Genomic DNA, 15667 nt, shown 5'->3' with positions numbered 1-15667 from the left:
GTTGACTACTCGGTCTAGGCATAAAGAATTGTCGAAGGAGAAGATAGCTCGATACATTAATGGTTTGAGATTCAATATTCAGGATGAGGTTGGTATGCTGAATATTTCTTCAGTTGAGGATGCTTATTAGTATGTTGAGTATAGTACCCTAAAATTTTACATTGTGAATTTTATTTCAAGCATTTATAAATTCTCATTTCTAAGTATCTTATAGGAAAAATATTATTCATGTGATATCAAGCATTCAATTGGATTTGATGAATTAGTTGATGATTGCAAATCAAGAACTGAATAGGAAAGACATTGAGATTACAACTTTGGAAACACAGAATGCCCTTTTGTAGAATGAATTGAAGACAAAAGGAAAAGCTCAACAAGCCTAGTGAAGCCATAAAGTACTTTGAGAAACTGATGAATGCACCAAGATCAAACAATGACATTACTGGATTGGGTTATTCTACCACTGAGAAAGGAGAAACATCTAGAAGTGGTGAACAAGGGAACAATAAGGGAAAGAACAACAAGCCCACTTTTCATCAATGTGGAAAATTGGGTCACATGGAAAATATCTGCAAGAGCAACACTAGAAATCAAAGCCCTAAGTAGAAATTCAATGGGCATTGCCATAACTACAAGAAGCAAGGACATCAAGAACATGAATGTATGACAAAGACCACCAACACTCAGAGATTTGAAGGATATTTTTACAACTGTTGGAAGCATGGACACGAGGCACATGAATGCAGATCCAAACTCAAGTGGACATCAAACAAGAAAACCAAGGTACATCATCATGGGAATACTTATGATTAGGATTAAAATAAAAGGCACACTTGTCATTATTGTGGTGAGTATGATCACATTGTTGTCAATTGCATTAGGACACATTTTAGAGGTAATTACAACAGATGGTTGAATGAGGTTGTATGATTTAGTTGTCTTAAGATAGATCATGTAAGAAGAAATTGTCCAACTTGATCGCTTGCATTGAGAAATGGATTCAACAAAGGCAAAGCAAAGGCAGATGTTGAAAAGACAAAGATGCAGATGAACAAGTCATGGAGAAATAAAGAAGATTGCAGCACATCAAGTTTAGATGGGGTCACTTTATCCAATGGATCAAGTGATCACATCACCCCCAACTAGGCAATCAACAATATGTGTGGAGCTAGCATCTTACATTTTAGATTTTGCATTAGTTCTAAGAATTCAAGTAATGAAAAGGATCTATCAGCATATATTAAGATGTAATGAAGTGATTAGAATAAAGAGATAATCTATCATTATGTTATTTTCTTTATTGTTGTCAGGTATTGGAAGTATTGCAGTAAGTGTCAAGTAATGAGGTACTATAGAGACTATCGAGCTAGCTATGATAGCTGAGTGAATTCAAAATCTTATAGTGACCAAGATTACAAGTAAGCACTAATTGCAAGGTTTTGAAGGCTATATACTCAATTTTTTGAGTCATTTTCATTTACCAGAGATCAAAGAGCACAAAGGAAATTGAGAAAGAGATTCAAGCAACTCCATACTGGATTCAACTGCTACATGACATTTTACATCGATTTGAAAGGTATTTCACTAATGCCAAGTTATACTATTTTGCATTTTGCAAATCCTAGCAAGTGAAATATGGTAGCAAGTTCATCGTAAAGAGAGTAAGAAAGTACAATTGATTAGTAATGATGTTCAACAACCACCATTTTGTGCTATTCCAAAAATAGAATACAAAGGAGATCCATCTGGTGCATTATCGACTATTTCGTCCAAGGTTTTAATAATTTAGGATGTTAGATGTTACAGATGAAAGGTTGGAGAAGTTGGTGATTTAGAAATTAGAGAGACTTATCAGAAGTTGTATGAGAATGGTGTTTTAAAAGAAAGAAAACAAAATCATAAAGTGAAAATGGTTAATACATCCCTAGATTTTTTGCAACTTTTCAAAACTAAATGGATAAAGATTGTAGTGAGCCAAATACATGACAATCATCTATGGTTAGAAAATGGACCTATTAGAATATCAAAGAGGATCATTCACAAAGTGACAGGATATCCTACCCTAGAAAAGCTGAAGACATCGAGGAGCAATGCAAAAGACGTTTTTGAGAAAGATACTAGAGCAGTATGGAACAAGAGGGGAATGTCAATTGATACAATTGAAGACCCTATTATTGCATTCATGGTGAGATTAATAGCATACATATTCTACCAGTCAAGCTGACTCAACAGTGTTCCATGCATTACCATTGACCTAGATTACAAGATCATCAAGAAAGATCATTTATATGACTTAGTCGAGCTATAGCTTCAACAACTATCAAAAAACCTAGAAGCTATCAAAAAGGAAAAGAGTTCTTCATGTAAGTTTAGTTCACTCCTGATTTTTACATTCTTTTATGTGCAAAACACATTTCCTACATTTGGAAAGGTAGTATGGAAGTCTAGTCAGTCTATTACCCAACAAATAGATGAATTCATTGAGCAATTGGGAGAGAATTTTGATTCAATTATGACTAAATATTTTGAAGATTTCAAGAAATCAATGAAGGAGAGGTCAAGAATTCATGTCTCTCTAGTGGAGCAACATTATAATGATGTTTGTTTCCTAGTAGATTCCTATTATACCTATGTTCTGGTTGTTATTCCTATAGTTAGATGGTTGAGACCATTACCATATGAGATAAATATTGATGAGGCATCAGCAATCATCACTACATTGTTGGTAGAAGAGATCGACAAGGATGCTATATCCTTTGGGAATTATAATGAAGCCAAATCAAGAATAACTATAAACTTGCAAACTACCACTATCATCAAAAAGAACAAGATGGTGAAGAAATTGAAAGAAAAGTTTGGTGAAGGAGAACAAGAATAAGGTCAAGGACCTTTGTAGCTTACACAAGGACAAGGAGAAGATCAAGCTTCCGAGGATGAAGAGGAAGCCACGCTAGAACCAAACAAAACTAAAAGGAAGAGGAAGGCTTAGCAAGAGATAGTGGCAAAGAAGTAACAACGGAAGTCAGATGCACCTTTGACAAGGTCAAGCATAAGGGTCGACACTGTACAAGCTAAGGAATCTCAATCTACAAAAGGTAAAAAGAAGGATGGTATAGCAAAGTCAAGCGTGCCTACTAAGAGATTGAAAAGAAGTTTGAAACTTCAGGATGAATCAAATGAGGAGAGGACAGAATCATATGACAATAGTCAATTAAAAGTGGTAAGACACAATCCTTCATCTGATATTGAAAATCTATGTGACAATATAAAGAGTAATGCATATTTGTTAGGTTTTCAGCATATTGATTTTGATAAGTTAGATAATGGAGATAAGCATAATATTGAAGAAGCTATTAATGATATGATGACTATTTTTAAAACCACTCCATTAGAGATTGATAACTCATTACCCAAAAGCTTATATGAAAGAGTTGAGCAAAAATGGAAGTTTAGCATGGAGACTGAAAAACAAATCAGGGAGGCTACTTTAGCTCAAGTTATGCCTGAATTTGATAAGAAGCAGATCACATGAAAGGTTGTAGAGAAACAAAAAGGGAGATATTCTCCTAAATATATAACCTTTCATATTTTGAGAAGTAGAGCAGAAGAGGTGGTAACCCAAAGAAAATTACTTTGGAAAAAAATATATATGGGTTGACCACACAATCAGTGGGAACAATGGAGGAGAAGAAAGGAGCAAAGGTAGAGAAAAATGAAACAGAATAGGTTGAGACTGCTCGGGATGACATAGTTGAGGAAGATGCACAGGATGTCAATGTGTCGAGCACCAGTGCTACACATGCAAAGAAAGAGAGTCAATAGAACTCAGTGACTATTGAGGACATACCTAATAACTCCACACAGAATGTAAATCCATTGAGTGAGGAGGATTTGAAGAAACTGCAAAAGGAATCAACCAATATTGTTATACCATGCACAAATCCTGTATTGGTAAGGATTGATGAATCTCAAAAGGCTGAGATAGCATCCACTAAGACATAGCAAGATACATCTATTGTGCCCCCACATGTTGTGGAAGTTAAGGAGAAGGAAACCCATGAACAAAAAAAAAATCAAAGTGTAACCCTGAAATAGAAAGATGAACATAACCAAGCACCATTTTCAATGCCTACTATTGCCATTGAAATGAAAGCGGAGGCAGATACCACAGCTACATTACTGTCAAGTCTACAAGGTTCAGGGTTGCAAGCACTTGTCATAATTGACAAAGAAGGTCATAAAGAGAAAGAGGATAAGGAAGAGAGTCCAACACTGAAACTCATTGAAGATCAAACAAAGGTTGAACAAAAAGAAGATGATAAGACAATTGTTGAGATAGAGTAATAGGTATCCATACAGACACTGGTCACTTTACCAATCATTACACCTCCTCCCAATAGCTAGACTCTTCAAAGGTTGAGTACTCAAGCTACACCATTGTAGATATCAAGGTCGAGTACCTATACACTTAAGAGTGATGAGACTACATCATTTGAGGATGTGAGTTTAGATGAGGTGATTGTTCTACCCTAGTTTGATTCAATAACAATCACGCTTGAAGAAATGGTTGTTCTTCAAGAGGCTTTCCAAAGGAGATCAAGACAAGAAATCTTGAGAAGAGAGCATAAGCAAAAATAAGTTCTACATGATATTAGAGATGTTTTTGTAGATGCTTTTGATATTCCAGATTCATTTTCCAATAAGCCTATCTTAGAGAAACTTGTACATATAATTGATAAGATTAAGGATGAAGATATAGAGTCAAATGTAAAGCTATTGGAATGGTCTGACAAGAAGTTTCACACTAAGGTTATGGACAAGATATCTAGCACCATTGCACTAAGACAAGTTGATTTATCAACTAAGATGGAAAGTGTGAAGAAAGTGTTGGATAACATTTTCCTTCTATATAGAAAATGATGTGATGTTGATATCTTTACCAAAGAGACTAAATAGTCAATTGACTAGCTGCAAGGAGATTCACAATTAACAGGTAGTACATTGAGCCAATCTCCTAGCACTAGTTAAGTTCATTTTCAGAGATTACTATTGACACAAAGTAGGCTTGCTAAGTTGCAAGCAAAGGATGCAAATATCATATCAACATTGATCAACATTCAGCCCATGTTGACTCCACACATGAAAGTTTTACATAAGGAACTAGCCTTTGTAGAAACATTGTTGAAGAAATATTCTCATCTTTCTACACAAGGTCTTGTAAATATGCCAATGAATCTCGAAATACAAATTCAATCTCTAGATGTAGCCAATAACAATTGGGATTTTTCTTTGGGAATCATAATGGAACTCTATAAGCCATTTTTGGACAAATACACTATAAGTGTACCACCCAAATGACATAAGTGTCAAGAAAGGGGAATCTTGAAGATTTTGTAAATTTTGATGAATTTTGCCAAAGAAGATATTTACTCCTAAGGAGTTACAATAATGAAATGAAGTATTTACTCAAGGGAGCAATAAGGTATGGGAGGCAACAACATTTTTGCAAATTTTGAGATTGTGAAATTTTGTATAGAAGTCAAATAGAGATGATATATTCCCTGAATTATGCATGAAGAAAGATTGTATATGCCATGATAAAGTGTTTTTTCCACTCATGTAAAAGGGGGAGATTGTTAATCTCATTGTGGTTTTGACAAAGTAGTGACAAAACACTTAGTCACTATCAGCAGAGAACAGTGCAAGTTGAGTGCATAGTGTATGTTGAGCATAAGCCTCCAGACAATACATGTTGAGTAATATGACAATTAGTGTCGAGAACTAGTATGTGTCGAGTAGTCAGTGTGTGCCAAGTCACTTAGGTGTCAAGCAAAAGGGAGCTGAGAAAACAGTGTATGCCGAGTGATTCATGTGCCAAGCAAGAGTAAGTGTTGAGCCATTTAGAAGTCGAGTATTAGTATAAAGAGCACAATAAGGTTGAGCATTAGAGCCTATTGATGTCAAGTTACCAGTCTTTGACATAGTTTTTTGTTATGGCACAAACTTCTATGTAAACCATTTTTGGCCAACATGAAAATGAATTTTTTATATTAAAAAATAAGGATCCAATCATATTATGAATCCCTCTGCCAATACATGCAGCCAATCAAATAAAGGGAAGAGTTAGGCGGCAATAAGGATCAACCATAGTCGTCAGTTTTAACCGAGCCCATCTCCATAATGCCTACAAAAAGTGGTAAACCCTAAGTATGAGTATGCATGTGAAGAAGTTGCAAAGAGAAGCATCACATGTGCAAGGAGAGGAATGTTAAGAGCATAGAGAGAATTTCAAAGTGAAAATGATGGCTAAGTTATAAAACTACAACACAGAATCAGTCTAAGAAGAATAGAGATGGACAGTGAAAGGATAAAGAAGATAGATCTTATCAAGAGGATCAAGAGATTAATAGGCCACACTTTACAACTGCAATAGTGAAGATTTGTGGGTGTCATCCCCACCTCAATTTTACCTTCTCCTTGGAGGGTTCCTGGGCAACCAAAATCTTGTGTTATGTGCTAATTTATTTCATACTTTGGATGTGATGCATGGTTACTTGTTTCAGTTTACATGTTAAGTTATGAGATGGATGTATGGTGAAATGTTTTAGAGGTAAAAGATGATTTTTCTGTCTCAATGTGGTTAGATGGAATTTAAATAGTTGTATACTATATTGTCCTCTTGGATCTAGAACTACTATTAAATAGATTGAACTTCATGAACACTCTCGATTATCAGATATTTCCATAGTGTATCTATCTAATTGGTCTCCTTTAATTAGGGTTAAATTCATTAGACTAGGGTTTCATGTTCAACAAATTTCTTTGTCCAGTAATTGATGGTGTGGCTAGCCATCGCCATAAGAGTTTGATAATAAGTATGTGCAAGGTTGACTCCATTTGCTCAAATTAGATAAATGGATCAGTCGGTTGATTCATTTGAGTTAATATACAATTGCATGTTGGTGTGGTTCTTTACATTAATTTTGCATATCATTCATTCATTCTCATCCATATTTCATATTTCAAAGCATTCTAAAAGGCATTCAACCTTATAATTCTAATTTCTCCTTAAGAACATACTTGCCAACTCAAGAGTATCATTAAATCTAAAATCATAACCATCCACCATTTCTAGTTAAGGTACAACCACATAGTTCTTGCAAAGCCTAATGTGTAAAGATTGAACAAAGTTGAGATTCGATCTTCTTCATTGGCTGAAATTGTGTTGAGTTTCCCAACATTGAGTAGGAAAACTCGTAGGAAGTCAACCAACAATTTTGTGCACCAATAGTGAGCAAGAGATTTACTAAAGACTATAGACAACAAGAATTTGTGCTTCATGAATAATTAATTGTTATAGAATACTATATTCAAAATAACCTTAATAATCATATTTCCTTTTACCTATGTCAACAACTCCCTAAAAATAATCCAAAATAAAAGAATTTAAGGAGATAAAATCCGAGCTAGAATCCTGTTTAAGGGGAAATGTGAATCAAGGAAGATAAACCTAAGTTCATCACATAACCACGCTTACACAACTCAAAGAGGGAGTCAAATAAATTGATCATTTCAATCACAATTCTAAATTACTAGATCTAGAAAGATTAGTGTTAGTCAAGTAATAAAGCAACACTAATACAAGATAGAATCTAGTGTATAGAACAAGGGGAAAGATGCAAAAGTTCTTGAAAATTCTAGTTACAATAAAGGTAAAGAAATAAAATTAAGGCACAAGGTATAACAAGTAGATATGCTAAAATTTAAAAAGGTAATTAGAATACTCACCTTTGGATCTGACTTTTTTCTTGTTATGCTACTCAAAATGGACAACTAGCATCAGATATAGGCCTAAAACTACCAAATCTTCAAAACTGCCCTAAGCCATACTTAGAATCCATATTTACTAAAATGTGATTGAAAGCAGAATGAGAATAGTGTATACCCCCACACTAAAGTCATTGTTAACACTTTAATAGGAGAAATGGCTTCAATGGAGTATACATTCATCTACTGAGAGACATTTCCACTATGAGATTCCCCCAAGGGAAATGATCACATAATATATATAAAGAGTACAAAGGGATCTACTCAATTCAAGGTCAGTGTGATCATATACTAACATGTAAATATTATATCAAGTATAAACCAACATCATTTTAAAAAGGAAGTAAAAATACAATGGAAGAAAGACATGTACGAGTAATGAAGAAGAGTCTTTTTGGACTACCATCATGGAGACCAAAAATAATTGGTGATATCATGTCATAAATGAAAGTAGACAACAAAAGGATATAATTACAAACATTAGCATGTGTACAACATAACATAGAACAACATATATAAGAAGTAAGATATAAATACAAGAATGATATGACATTTTGATTCCCCTATCACCTTGCATCAACAGAGTAATAAAGGTCATCTAAAGAAATAAAAACAAACATATAGAAAACATAATACAGGGGAAGCATATCACAATAGGAAAACACACAAAAAGATACTATGTTAAAGCACCCACTCAAACGCATTTCCCTCCCCTATCTCAGTTGGTAGTATGAAGAAAAGGTGGACAACTTGCAAGAGGAGCAATTTCCAACATAGAAAGAATAATAGCTAAGTCTAAAGAAGGACCTTCTTGAGAGTCATTATTCTCAAGACTAGATGTAATTCTAAGCTGCATAGAACCCATGTTAGGAAATTCAACATCAAGATCAATAATCTCGTGCTCATCATCATCTAATGTATCTTCTTCATCAAGATTAATATCAATAGAATCCAAAATATGAATATCACATTTATCTATCTCATTAGTATGATTAACTTCCTCTAAAGACATGGGTTGATGACAAGCATGAATATGAGCTTTACCACGAACTTAATGATTCTTTTGACATTCACGAGTATATTAGTTATGCTTAGTCTTACCAAAAATTTGTTGAGAAGAAGAAGGGTCAACAACTATATGTTCTTTAATATTATTAGATGGGTTAGCAGGAGGAACAACAATAGGTTGAGACCTAGAAGGAGGAACAGCACTAGAAGCAGGAACGGCACTAGAAGGATCATTAGATGCAGAAGATGGTTGACCATTAGAAATGAAAGAATTAGACGAAATAGGTGTATAAGGTTTAGGAAAAAGACAAGAAGTAATAACCCTAGGCATAACCAACTCAACAAAAATTCAACATTTATAAGCTTGATAGGATTGAAAGAGATTATCAGGATGTTTAGGATGTGTAGTAGGAATATAAGGGGAAAATAAATCAAGGGTCGAGCAATGTCTAGGCCTAGAAGGATGATAAAGACTATGATAGATCATCTTAATATCACCTACATGAGGAAATTTAATGCATTGATGAATAGGAGAACCAATGGGTTGCATGGCAGTCAACCAAGGTACTATTTACCACGTTACCACATAGCTCAATAGGTAAGGAAATGGAACCATGAGGGGAATACAAGAAACCATTACAATTCTAAATCCAAGTATTAGTTATATCATACAAATATTGATGTGTTTTCCTAGCAAACAAATGTTCCTCAATGATAACTTTAACCATGGAAGTAGGATCAACAAGAAACCCACAAGAAGGATAAGGAGAAATTCAAGTAGCAATACAAAGAGGACCATCAGGATCCTTAAATATATCAAATTCATTAAATGAAATAGTAAGGTCTCTATCACACTTGAGATTAGGTTTAGGCTTACGTTGATCATCAGATTTAGCTGACACTTTCTTCTTAGGTGGAGGTGGAGGTGGAGGTTTAGGTACATGTTCTATAGTATTAATGGTATGGTCATTCTCTTCCCATAAGGTATCATAAGAAAAATTTAGATTAGGAGAAGAAGAAGAAGAAGAAGAAATTTGAATAATTCTATTAGTAGTGTGTTGAGGTAAAGGATTGGTATAGGTTTGAAGGCTTTGATTAGAAGGCGCCACAAATTTCTTTTCATTATCATGACTATCAACAAATAAAGCATTGTAATTAATCAAGTCTTCAATTTTATGTTTCAAAGTATAACACGTCTTGGTATCATGGCCAGATTCACAATGAGATAGACAAAAGGCTTTAGGATCAAAGTTAGGACTTGATGTAGTAGAAGGAAGAAGTGATTTAACGTGAGGGAAATTAAGAATATTAGCACGAACTAGCCTCCCATGATATAATGAAAAGACTTAGAAAGAGGATTAAACTTAAGATTCATCCAAAAAATAGAGGAAGATGAAGTGACTCCTTTGGATGCAACAACTACTTGTTCATCTACTATATTCATGTCTTTGTCTACCTTGATATAGTTGTTAGGTTTCTAGAATTTTTTGTGAATAGGTGCAACATCATTGTTATCAATGGGTACAGAACTCATTGGAGTGGTGCTCTCAAAATGACTCAATTGTAATTAATAATGATAAAGAGCTACACAAAGTTTTTGATTAAGTAAAATAGGTTTTAATGGGTGCCTGAAATCCAATAGTAAACAAAATAAAACCAACTTAAGTCCAGAGCATGAAGAAAATCAACAAAAAAGACAGGCCATAAAAGGCCACTAGAACAAGTCAAAAGAAAACACAGCCTCTTAAGAAGGAGGCAAAAATAGCAAACCAAAAAAAACAAAGGAAAAATAGAAAAACTAGGAGAACCAATCAGGGCACCGTATCTTTGACCAACTCTATTGCCTTGAGCTCCAACTTTTCCATGGTCTCTGCCACATCACTCATCTATTGTATGTCATCTGGGGAATCCTCCATGTCCCTCTTCCTATTGTTTGATCTCGTTTTATTGCTCAAGCTCTCGACCAGGGGGCTGACATCCTTTTTAATTTCCCTATTAGCCTCATTGTCTATGTCATCATTCACCCATGTGCTAACCTCCATCATAGTATGCAGTTGTTTGATATTATCATTTAAGCCTTTGATAATATTGAGGCTCCTGTTACCAAAGCTGTGGAAATAGCTCTCCATCCTATCTATTATTTTTTCCATCTCAGTTACCCTAGTATCCAGATTGCTTATTATGTCAATCATGTCTTCCCCTTCCTTTCCAAACCTTGCAACCTATTCTTGATCTCTTTCGTTACATGGAAAATCCACTTGGTAGACCGGAAGTTGTCCACCATGTTGTTCTAGGCATTGTTGATGAGATTCATCCCCACCTCCGTAGCATTGTCACTGAGAGTCACCATGGCCAAATCAATAAGTTCCTCCAAATAAATTCTACCATCATTTCCCTCCAAGACCTTGGGCTGGATAGTTTCTCTCACAATGCCCATTTTCACAATTTGAGTTTCAAAGTTCCTCCAGACTATTTTCCTACCCTTAGAGCTGAAAGTACAAGTGGTTTTTCCATGCCATAATCCTCATTTCTCTCTTCCTGGGTGTTGAGAGGGGTCTCCTATCCCTTTCCAGAATCTTGATCAACATCCATTTCAATTCCCCTTCTTCTCTTGGAAGGGCTTTCCACCTTCCTGCAAACTGGAACCTTGCTAGTACCCTCGTCTTTCACATTATTCTCCTCCTCTGTATCTATACCCTCATCCTCTTCATTATAGTCCTCAATAGAATTCACCTCAGACTTTATAATTTTACCCGTCAAGCCTTTCCCAACCTTTTTCTTCTTGTTTTTGCCCAAATCCTTTATAATATTGGCCACCTCCTCTTTACCATTCAAATGAAGCCCAACACTATCCTCAGTGTCAAATGGGAGATAGGAGCTTTATGTGTCCTCCGAGGACTCCACTTTATGGGCTATGGATCTGCCACGAGTTTGAGCTTTAAAGTGTTCATAAATCAGTAACAATAGGCCCTTATGGAAAGCCGGATTAGCATATGATTTCTTCTTATATCCCATGATATTCTTATTAACAAAGAAGAGGTACTAGGGGATGGAGATTTTAGTGCCATACCTAAAGTGGTTAAGGATAACAAAGTGATGGGTACGGACTCTATCATACCTAGTGTCCAACGTAATGTAAGAGAAAATTGCCTTAAAAACGAACCTCCATAGTTTTTTAATTGAATTCGGTTCATACTACGCTACCATCTTCACCAAATCTTTCATCTCCTTGGCATTCTTGGCAAAGTCTTTAATAACATTGAGGGAAACTTTCTTATCCCTAAAGAATTTCATGCCCTTGGAAGGGGTTTTTAGTGACCTCCACAATATCACCTTCATTAACCTAGAAATTAATACCATCAATCTTAACTTTCCCTTCTTTCCAAGACGTGACCATAAGTTCAATAACCTTAGGGTTCTAGCCATGCAATTTCTCAATGAAATTTGAAATGCCACCTTCCTTCAGCTTCTCCCAAACCTTTGACCTCCTTTTCCATTTCACCGCTTTATCCTCCAGCTCTTTGCAATGCCTTTCACCCACCATATTGTTGCTGAGTAGAACAATTTCTCTGCAAACTCTGAGAGCGAGGAACTAAATTGTAGTAAATCTCATTGAAACAAAACTTTCTTTTGTCCTCAAGAATGCAATAGCAATTAAGATTACCAAATACCTAGAAAGCGTGCCAAAAAGCCTCCCAATTATAATTACTCATGTTCGGCTTGTGCTTAGCTTTCATTAGCTTAAATGTGGAACTAACAACATTACCTTTCATCATTACTCTTAATACTTCCTGTCGTCCCCTGGATTCTTTCGATCTCAATCATGCTTTTAGTTGTCGTCGAACTCCCATCACCATTAATTCACCAGTATGATGTGTACCTTTTTGACCACCTCATTAGCCATTTAGTTAGCTAGAGCTACACAAAGTTGTGAAAAAGAAGTAAAGTTGGTAAATAGAATCTTATCTCTAATGTATTTATATAAATTTGCAATAAACATATGTTGAATATCAATATCAAACAATTGATAAAAAATCTTAGCATGCAAATGCTTAAATCTACCAATAAAATCAGTCACTCTTTCTTTAAGACCTTGTTTACAATGCATCAAATCAATCACAGACACTTGAGGACCAATGTTATTTTGAAATTATTACGTGAAAGCATTAGCAAGTTTATGAAAGGAATCAATAGAATAAGGTGGTAAAGAGAAATGCCATTACAAATATTTTTCACGAAAGATGTGAGCAAACAACTTAGATAAAAACCTACTATGATCATGAGCATAATAACTACATAGAACTTGGAGAGTCTTAAGATGAGTCATAGGGCCACCCTTACCATTATAAGTATCAAGGTGAGGCATATCAACTTGTTGAGGAGAAACAATACGGGTAATATCATAGGACAAAGGACTGCCCATATCACATGTAGTCACATTAAACTTGGATCGAGTAAGGGATGCAAGTAGTTGTTGCAAGGAAGAAATAGTTTAAGCAAGGATAATGATAGTGGAATCAGTAGAGGAAATAGGTGGTAATGACACATTCAACACACTAGAAATAGTGTATGAATTAGCTAGAATAGAAGGTGCTACAAGTGGGACTCTAGGAACCACATTAGGAGGATTAGGATACGTGTAAGGAACACTATTGTATGAAGGTTGTGAGGTAGGAAATGGCATAGGTGGAACACTCATAGGTAATGGAGTAGAAAGACTACTAATAGGAGGATTAGATGGTGTAATATAAGTAGTCACAATAGGATCAACATAGCTAGGAATGCTAGAGATAGGAGTGGAAATAGGCAAGGCGAGTTCAATAGTAGTGACATGTAGCCATTCCTATTTGAGTTGTGACTTGATCCAAAGTTTTAACATGAGAATGGACAAGGTGAGTAAGACCACAAAAAAGATTAACAGCATGTTCATAATTATGAATCACTTTCTCAAGACTATAAAAGGAATCAATAGTAACACTTGTGATTCTCTTGAAGAAGCCAATTGTGCATTTTATCAATCTCAGTAGCATGGAATGATTGGGATAATTAGAAATGACAGGATCACTAAGGTTCCTAAAGAGAGGAGAGGAGGATTTTGGATCAAAGGGAGCCATGAGTCTACAACTTCTCCTAATGGGCACACTATAAGTAGGGCTTAAGGTAATAAAGCTCATATAATAAAGAAGAAAAGAAGGCAGAAAAGAATTCTAACCTTATGATATGAACTAAATCACAAAGCACGCAATATAATCTTATGCAAGTATATGTATATAGAATACTTAGATAGATCACAAGATATGAAGAATATAACACAATCAAACTCGAAAAAGAAAGAGGGCACAAGTTGGGTTTACCAAAGATGGTGAACACACAATGAAATGCAATAATCTAATTCCAAAATCAAAAGAGGAAATGTCTAAAGTAGGGTTCACCAAAGATGGTGAACGCACAAAAAAATGCAATAATATAACTCCAAAATCAAAAGAGGAAATGTCAAAAGTTAGGTTCGTCAAAGATGGTGAACACACAACAAAATGCAATAATCAAAAGAAGAAATATCAAAAGTCAGGCTCGCTAAAGATGTTAAGGGGGAAATGTGAATTAAGGAAGGTAAACTAAGTTCATCACGTAAACACACACACACAAATCAAAGAGGGAGTCAAGGAAATTGATCCTTTCAATCCCAATTCTAAATAATTGGATCTAGAAAGATTAGTGCTACCCAAGTGATAAAGGAACACTAATACAAGTTAAAATCTAGTGATTAGAATAAGGGAAAAGATGCAAAAGCATTTGAAAAAACTAGTTGTAATAAAAGATAAGAAATAAAATAAGGCACAAGATATAAAAGTAGGTAATTAGAAGACTCGCCTTTGGATATGATTTTTTGCTTGCTATGCTACTCAAAATGGACAAATAGCATTCGATGGGTCTAATACTACCAAATATGTAAAACACAAAACTCATTCAACAATCTAGCAAGGTCAACTTCTGTGCAATGTCAACTTTCTCCTAAACCAAGGGAACATTGTGTCCTTGATGAACTATGTCTGACCCCGATTCCAATTTCCCAATTCTAACTAATGGCAGAAAGGGTATCGACAACATGTTTGTCATTCCAAGATCCAAATAATTGCAATAAAAAATGTTTTTTATTTGTTGATGGGGGGTTTTCCTCGGTTAAATCTCATTGCAGGAATTAACCTTGAATTGAACTAATTGAATTGCATAAATGTAAAATAAATGTCCAAATTCACATAATAATAGTTGGATTTCTCAAATTGGATGCAATGAGCTCTCTTTACCAATTGCATTGGATCAAGAATGTGGATGAATGGATGTAGAAGATGCAACAAAGGATGTAAGATGGATTGAGGGAGATCTTAAAGATAAACTCCTTCAGTTTCTTAAATGCTTGAATCCTTGATCTTCAATGGAGGAATTGCTTAAGGAATACTTGAAGACTTGAATGCTTGAATGCTAGTGCATGTGAATGTTTGATAACTTATGGACGCTTATGAATACTTGATGGAAGCAAAATGGGCAGGTTTATAAAGATCTTCGAATTAAATTCCTCTCAAAGGCCGACTTACCTCAAATTATGTATTGTAGATAAATTCGGACTCAAAGACTCGAAAACGGAACCCACGATAGGGCCCAAGTAGGGATGCACTACATCCTTGATTGGCCTACGAGGGATGTATTATGTCCCTGATAGGGAAGGAATGCCACCTACGTCCCTACTAACTGGGGCCCAAAACCCTAGGGACTCCTTTGGGTTCCTAAAATATCCCAAAAATTAGATATCACAAAACTTAGGTACATAATGTAA

This window comes from Cupressus sempervirens, chromosome 10 (genome assembly GCF_028749045.1).
Source record: "Cupressus sempervirens isolate cs-2001-9-10 chromosome 10, ASM2874904v1, whole genome shotgun sequence".
NCBI lineage: Eukaryota > Viridiplantae > Streptophyta > Pinopsida > Cupressales > Cupressaceae > Cupressus > Cupressus sempervirens.
This window is presented reverse-complemented; position numbering follows the sequence as displayed.